We start from the raw sequence: 8,586 nt of genomic DNA, 5'->3' as shown, positions 1-8,586 counted from the left end.
CCTTGCCTGCATTTGCAGGAGCTCCTCTGAGTGCAGGGAGGGCAAGGGGTCCCATGGGGTGCTGAGCTGGGCTCCCCTCGATGCTCAAACCTTTTAGTGAGGTCTGACGGATGTGGCCAGGAGCCCCTTCCTGGGGAACATGGTCCTGGTGGGACATGCCCGAGCACAGGGCACTGCTGCAGGGCGTCAGGGCACCACGAGCAGGCTGCGAGCGAGCTGCAGCCACCGGCAACCAGTGCCCGGCCATGGAAACCTGACACTCCCTCAGAGAGGGAATGCGGCGCAGAACTAAATTTAGATGCTGTTGCTCGGGGAGCACGGTAAATGACAGCAGCGAGCTGCTGCTCCACGTGCAGCCCGTGCCGGGCTCCTCCGGGGCAGCTCTGCGGCGGGCAGCCAGCGGGAATCCCACTGAACCGGCGGGGAGACACGGGCAGCAGCCGGGATGGAGCGCCATAAATCACGGGCAGCAGCCAGATGGAGCGCCATGAATCACGGGCCTACGGAGAGCAGGCCCTTCGGTAAATGGCGAGCAGGGCCCTACGGAGAGCAGGCCCTTCGGTAAATGGCGAGCAGGGGCCTACGGAGAGCAGGCCCTTCGGTAAATGGCGAGCAGGGGCCTACGGAGAGCAGGCCCTTCGGTAAATGGCGAGCAGGGGCCTAGGGAGAGCAGGCCCTTCGGTAAATGGCGAGCAGGGCCCTATGGAGAGCAGGCCCTTCGGTAAATGGCGAGCAGGGCCCTATGGAGAGCAGGCCCTTCGGTAAATGGCGAGCAGGGGCCTAGGGAGAGCAGGCCCTTCGGTAAATGGCGAGCAGGGCCCTACGGAGAGCAGGCCCTTCGGTAAATGGCGAGCAGGGCCCTATGGAGAGCAGGCCCTTCGGTAAATGGCGAGCAGGGGCCTAGGGAGAGCAGGCCCTTCGGTAAATGGCGAGCAGGGCCCTACGGAGAGCAGGCCCTTCGGTAAATGGCGAGCAGGAAGGAGCTGCCAGCGGCTGCTGGGCATGCAGGGAGCTGCTGGACCCTGCCCGTGCCCATGCCAGTGCCAATGTTGGTGCCCATGCCTGTGCTGGTGCCAGTGTGCCTGTGCCCATGCCCATGCCTGTGCCCATGCCGGTGCCAGTGCCTGTGTCCATGCCGGTGTCGGTGCCCATGCCAGTGCCCATGCCAGTGCCCATCCTGGTGCCAGTGCCTGTGCCGGTGTGCCCATGCCAGTGCCCGTGCCCATGCCGGTGCCCATGCCTGTGCCAGTGCCCGTGCCGGTACCAGGCTCTCTCTCGGTGACCCGTGGGCTCCACAGGCAGCAGCCAGCCAGGGCCAGCACAGGGACTGGGCTGGTGACTCACTGGCCGGGAACACAGGCAGTACATACCTGGGTATATCAGCAATTAACAAACGAGGCTGCCAGCTGGCTGCGCTCCAGGCCAGCTGGGAGCTCGACCTTGGGCCCAAAACTTTCTGAGGTCCTAACCAGGAAACCTCCTAACCTTGAGCAAATGATTCCCTGCCTTTCTTGTGCTTCTGTTTCTTTTGCCCTGTTTGCCACTTGCTGGACAGGCTGATTGCAGCTGGCTGGGGTTTGGGGGCTGTGAATCAAGCAGTGTTTGAGCTGAAGCACACACAGGATCTGTTTTGTGACCTGGTCGTGTTTTCTAGGGAGTTTTCTGGCCAGGAGGGTTGTGCCACACCCAGCAGTGCAGGGATGCAGTGCAGCTGTCCTGGACCAACTTGGGCAGCTCCAGCAGGAATGCCCCACAATCCCCACATGAACACGGTCTGTGATGGTGTCAGTGATGGCAGGTGCTGCAGGCACAGGAGTCTTTAGAAAGGGAAAAGAAAATCTCCTCTCTCAGTCCTGCCCACCTGAGCACTGCTCCAGCAGTAATGAGGTGGGACGTGCTGACAGCCAGGCTGATGAGAGGTGCATAAGCTGCTAGCAGGACATCCTTCCTGATGTGCCGTGACTGGAAATCCACTTGCTCCAGTGTAATCTGGCTTTGCCAGCAGGGATGGGTTTCCTGATAGTGGCCTTGGTTTTCAGCCTGGAGAAGTGGAGTGAGTGGGGTTTTAGCAGCTGTGGCTGCCCATCCATCACATGGCCACCAACACCTGGGTAGCTGGTTCCCAGGGACTCTTCTTGTGTTCTGTCAGTCTGAGCCCCTCTGAGCACTGGTTGGTGGCACCCCAGGACATCTCCAGCCTTTAAACCCCACTGGTGACGTGTGGGGCTACACAGGAGGATGGAGTGGCTGCACTCATGCCAGCCTGCACATATTCATGTCAGTCTGAGCCCCTCTGAGCACTGGTTGGTGGCCCCTCAGGACATCTCAGGCTTTAAACCCTGCATGTGGGGCTACGCCAGCCAGTCTGCGCAGCCACGGAGTCGCCGCTGAGTCACACCAGGTGCAGCTCTGGGATCTGGGCCCTGACCCCTCCCAGAGCAATCAAGCCTCACCCAGAGGGAGCAGAGTTCTTCTCCTGGCAGTTTTAGCCTCTTCATGCATTGCACAGACAAGCCCTGCTGCCCTGACTGGCAATGAGAAGGGCAGAGGAGGGGCTGGGTGGCTGGAGGCAGCGGAGTGGTGCCCGTGGAGCAGGGATTGGGGTGCCTCAGGCTGGGTGGGAGCTGCACCCCAGGGTCTGCAGCAGAGCCCCCAGCTGTGGGGCAGGTGGCCTGGGGATGCCATGGGGCTGTGGAACATGCATGGGGAGGAACCCTGGGAGTTTGTGTCCAAACAGGCAATGGCACCACAGAGCAAACGCAGCTCAGCAGAGACACAGCCCATCTGGAAAGGGAAACGGTGTTCACAAACAGGGTGTTCATGGCAAACAGAAACGCATCAGCTCTGTGTGTGTGACAGGAAGGTCAGTGATGAGGCACCTGAGCTAAATGCTCCATAAAGCTCTAGCCAAGAACACATTATCTGCCAGGGTCCCTGCTCCTGCTTGGGACTCAGCCCTGGGAATCTTGGCCAGGAAGTTTCCAAGGGGAAAAGTGTTACTCTCTTTAGCTCTTTGAGTCAATAGAGGAGAAGTTTCATGAAGGTGAGGAGCACATTTGAGAGCTGATCTCTGCTGGATCTGAATCTGATGGGCAATATGTTCCTGGCCACTAGTGCATTGCTGGCTGTGTTATGTTCCCTGTCATCCGTGGGAAGCACAGGTCTTAGGCTTAAGAAAAGGAATTGGAGAAGAAAAAAAGAGACATTTCTATGCATCAATAATGCAAAATTTTCCTTTGAAAGAATCCAAGCAGCGGATCCCGCTTTCCCTCCTCAAGCAGTGGATCCCAGGCTCCCACTCCCACCCTGAGGGCAGCGCTCTGGCTGGGCTGGCTGGGGGTCTCGGGCCATCTCAGCAGCTCTCCCTCAGTGGCCACGCTGCTGCTTCCAGCTGGGGTCCCCAGGATTGACCCTCACACGTGGAGCACGCTCCCGTGGGCTGCTGGAATAGGGAGCCCATTATTTATTTGGTGGTGTTCTTATCTGGGGCTGTCTCACAGCACCCTGTGTGCTTTGGGTGACTCATGGCTGCGCTGCAACAGACAAAGGGAATTAAAAGGACAAACAGGAGGTGGCAACCCATGTGTGAATGGGGAGAGGAAAGGAGAGTTTGCTGACCAGGCAGGGTGAGTGCCAGGGTGATAGGAATGAGCCTGTGCTTGTTCTGCATCTGGATGAGGCAGCTCGAGAATTCAAGGATTTTTTTAATAATTCTGTGCCCTTTTCTTTTGCCCCTGCTTGGTTTTTTTCAGGAGATTTGAGGTTTCATCTGTCCAGGAACTTAGTATGGAAACTATAAATAGCTGTGACAGAGTCTGAAAGCTGAGCAAGTGAAATCAGAGGAGATTTATGGTTAAACCCTTGGCTGCTTGTGAGCACTGCCTGTATTGCAGTGCTGTAAAGCCATCCAGGAGGAGCTGCATTCTGTGCAGCTCCAGGGGTGCAGCCCAGGGAGAAACCACACACTGACACTCGAGCTCGCTCCTTCTCCACTTGTGAATGGTGGGGAACAGGCCACCATTCCCAGTACTCGTATTCCAGCGTGCAGAGGTCAGGAGCAGGCTGTGACATCTCTCGTTTGGCCTGGTGGGGATAAGTGTTGTGCTTATCACACGAGTGCACAGCCCACTGCACAGGCTGTGCTTTGTTTCCCATGGAGAGATGGCTGCTGGAGGGATCCACGGGATCCTCCTGGTGCCTGGCACAGCTCCTGGGGTTCGGGCCAAGCCCCTGCCCTGCTCTGCTCTTTGCCCATCTCTGTCCCTGCAGTGAGCCCAGGGAGCATGGCTGGGGTGCTCAGCCATGGCTCACAGGGGCCCTGAAGTCTGAGTCATCCTCTCTGCAAATCCATCAGTTACACGCAGAAATGTCTATTTCAAAATAGGCTGTGGGCACTCAGAAACTCTTTTATGGAGTTGTTTGTTTATTCATGCATGAGGTTTATTTGTCTCCTGGGTTTATCCCAGGCCATAACCACCCAGTGTGTTGCCATTTGCCATCAGGTGTTATATTCAGCCACTCGTATGTGATGGCAAATACACTGTGGCTACTGCTTGCAGCCATGGCAAGTACTGCTTCTAAACAGCACAGGGCCTGGAGATGTGTGAGGGTATTGGAAACACTGTGGTTTGGGGGAAAGCTGCAGCTCTGCCTTTCACTAGCGAGTATCCATGTCTCCTCTTTGAGGCTCAGAGATCTGCCACAGCAATTCCTGAGCAGCCTGCAACTGGTCCTGATGTCACTTGGCTGCTGGGGTTCCAAGGACACACTTTCAAAGGACATCAAAAGAGAGATTCTTCTAGCAATAACAACCAGAGTAACCATCCCTCTCCACAGTACCAGGAATGTGAGACTGGAGTGTTTGCTTTCCTTGGGATTAGTTTTCCATGCTGGTAGGATGTGTAAACAGACACACCAGGCACCTGGGCCACGTGTGACCGTCCCACTGCTGAGCACACGTGTGCTCTGCACACTCGGCTTGGCATCTGCTTCATGCCAAGCCACCAGTGTGCATGGAGTTATAGAATAACCCAAAAGGCATGGGAGGCTGGTATTTATGAGCCCTGGGGCTGCTCACCCACGTGTGACACTGGCTGTGCTGCAGAGTTGTGCGCAGACCCTCCTGCCTGGGCAGGGAGCCAGTGCAGGAGACCCAGAGCTGGGGCAGAAGCAGCCTGTGCCAGCACAGCATCACAGCATCCCCATGCTGCACCTCTGTGCTGGTGGTGGTAATAATAATAATAATAATAATAATAATAATAATAATAATAATAATAATAATAATAATAATAATAATAATAATAATAGTAATAATACCCAGCCGTTTTTATTGAAAGGCCACATACAAATGGAAGGGTCAGTATGTTTAGACCTTGTAGAAGAAATGTTCTTCTCATAGAGTATTGTATCCCTTTGGAATTCACATACGGAGAAGATTTAAGCACATAACTTGGCTAGAATGAAAATAAAATCTTTGGCAGGATCACTGTGTGTCCATTTATAGCATCTGTGGCTGTGCAGGTTCTGGGCAGTTGTATCTGCATAACCAAAGAGTGCACACCGGGACGAACAGGATGGGCAGGGCAGAGGAGCAGGGTGGGCAGGGAGTCAAATCTGGCTCAGGCAGCTCAGGCCACAGGCTCACTTGGAAATACAGCCCGTCCTCAGGCAAGGTGTGGGTTAAAGAGCAGGGAAATCACTGGGTCATGGCTTTTTGGTAAGGGTGAAAGGAGGAAAAGGAAAAAACCCAACTGCGTTATTTCTGGTCGCTCACCTCTGTGGCATTTACAGCCTGGGAACAGCTGCACAGCCAAGAACATCCCAGAGCAGCCTCTGCCCCACCCAAGGGAGTATCATCCTCATCCTCATCCTCATCCTCATCCTCATCCTCATCCTCATCCTCATCCTCATCCTCATCATCCTCCTCATCCTCATCATCCTCCTCATCATCCTCCTCCTCCTGCTCCTCCTCCTGCTCCTGCTTCTCCTGCTCCTCCTCCTGCTCCTGCTCCTCCTGCTCCTCCTGCTGCTGCTGCTGCTACTTCTGCTCCTGCTCCTGCTGCTGAGGCTGCTACTCCTGCTCCTGCTCCTGCTCCTGCTCCTGCTGCTGCTGCTGCTGCTGCTGCTCCTCCTCCTTCTCCTCCTCACCATGAGCTGCTCCTGCCAGGCACACCGGGTGCTGTGGAGCAGGAGGGAGCCTGTCTGCTCCTTCCCCAAGGAGGATTGTACTTTCAGTGAAGTCACTGGTTTTGTTACAACAAAAAGGAATAAATCCGCTGTTCTGCTTTTGTCCACAGTCCATCCCATAAAAATATCCAACTGGTGTATAGGAGAATATGGCTTAACATGTTCAGAGCTGTGTGACACATCAGACCCCCTTTGGGAAAGGATGGGTGGGGTGTTCCGAGGGCTCCCCACAGCCCTCTCAGCTCCTTGGCCCCTCAGGTTCCTTTAGCCCCGTTCTGAGGGGGACAGACCCACGAGGCACACAGGAGACTCCAGCTCACGTCAAGTTTTGAGAAATTTCAATAAATAAAAAGAAAAGCTTGGGAAGCTTCCACGGGCTTCTCAGACCCACAGCCAGTGCCACCCAGCCCTGCAGGAGCCCTGGGGTGCTGGGGTTGTGTTGGGCCCTCAGCTCCCACCGAGAGCCTGGTGCTGCTCCAGCCTGCTGGATTTATTGTCCCAGCCACCCCTCGCCACTCAGCTTGTCTCATGAGTCATTAATGGTGTGTGATTGATACAGCTGTGCTTTGGGTTTGCAATAAGCACCCAGCTGAAGGCCTAAACCGGGATTTCTGTGCAATCAGGGAGTCCAAAAACTGCTGACGGGCCACGTGGAAAGGGCAGGATGGACCCAGAGCCCAGATCAGATTGAGGGGTTGGCTTGGCACTCTTCAGGAGCACTTTATTTCCTCCTGGCCTCCTGCCTCCTCTTCCCATCCATAACATAAAATGTTCTGAAGAAGGAAAAGGTGATCCAGTTCACCTCATCTCAGTGAAGTTGTTGTTTACAAGTACAGAGACAAGACGGATGCATGGAAGGGTCCCAAAACTCCAGTTCCTTGCAATAAAAATAGAATTTGGGGGACTTGCTGTGTAAAGTTGTTTTTGCTAGCTATAAAAAGAAAATGGAAATGTTTCCCTTTGGTATATCTACATCCTTCCCACTAAATAAGCGACTTCCTTCTCTCCTTGCTGATTAGGAAGCTCTCCTCTGGAGGTTGGCTTTGATGTCTCAGGAAAACAACAATCAAATTAGCAAATGTACAGGAAAGAATTAGCATGGCCCCATTCCCTGGGCCTGGAACGAGGGATTAACCCTCTGACTGATTCCTGCTGGCTTCGAGCAGGCCAAGGAAACAGGAGCGCAGTTGGCTTAGAGCTCCCCAAGGCCAGAACACCGTCAGGAATGCGCCACTGCTCCAAGCCATGCCCCGAGCATCCCCCTGCACACTCTGTGGAGGGCAGCCCGAGAATCCCCCTGCACACCCTGAACACCCTGCACATCCCCCTGCACACCCTGCACATCCCCTGCAGACCCTGCACACCCTGCACACCCTGCACACCCTGCACATCCCCTGCAGACCCTGCACATCTCCCGGCACACCCTGCACATCCCCCTGCACACCCTGCACACCCTGCACATCCCCCTGCACACCCTGCACACCCTGCACACCCTGCACACCCTGCACATCCCCCTGCACACCCTGCACACCCTGCCGACCCTGCAGACCCTGCCGAGGGCAGCCCGAGCCCCCTGTCCCAGCTACAGCATGCACGCTCTGTGGGCTGGCACAGGGCACTGCTCTCCACTCCTGGCCGTGTTTTGGGGCAGAAACAGAACTCCCACTCAGATTGGTGTGAAACCAGGACTGTCCTTGCCAGCCAAGCCCTCACTGAGTGCCATGGGGTGGCTGCAGCACATCCCCGTTTCCAGCCACGCTGCTGGGACTGACCCCTGTGCCCCTCGCCGTGGGCTGGCAGGGGCAGCAGGAGCCCATCGGCCCTCCCGAGCCAGGCAAGGGCAGCACATTCAAGGTCTGTGTATGAGCACTGATCTTCCATTCCCTCTCATTAAGCAAAGCCTCTGCCTTGTTTATCTGAGCTATAAATAGTTTTCCCGTGTCTGCATTTGCTCTCGCTGCGGTCACTGACAGGCGAAGTTGGGGTTTCGGGATGGGGTTTTAAACCTGATGGGGTTTTTGCCTATTGCTGGTGTCAGAAGGGAGTGCAAAACCAGATTAAATACGTGGAGATTAAACAGAGAGATGTAGAAATGCGTCTAAAAATAACCCTAGGGCTGCGTAGGGCAGCAGTAATGCACGGGGCAGAGCAGGGCCGTGACGGTGACAGTCCCGTGATTGCCACGGTGGCAGATGGGACCTGCACGGTCCCTGCCCCTGGCAGCCCCTCCAGGGCACTGCTGGCCCCTCCGGGCACACACACTCCTCACTGGCAGCTCTGCAGCCCCAAATCAAACCTGCTCTGACCTCCGGCCCATGCAGGAGGCACCGGGTGCTCCAGCCCACCCTGGGCAGGGCTGCAGCTCCGGTGAGAGCAGGCGCTGTGGCTCTGGCGGGTCTG

Source organism: Ammospiza nelsoni, chromosome 8 (genome assembly GCF_027579445.1).
Source record: "Ammospiza nelsoni isolate bAmmNel1 chromosome 8, bAmmNel1.pri, whole genome shotgun sequence".
NCBI classification, from domain to species: Eukaryota; Metazoa; Chordata; class Aves; order Passeriformes; family Passerellidae; genus Ammospiza; species Ammospiza nelsoni.
This window is presented reverse-complemented; position numbering follows the sequence as displayed.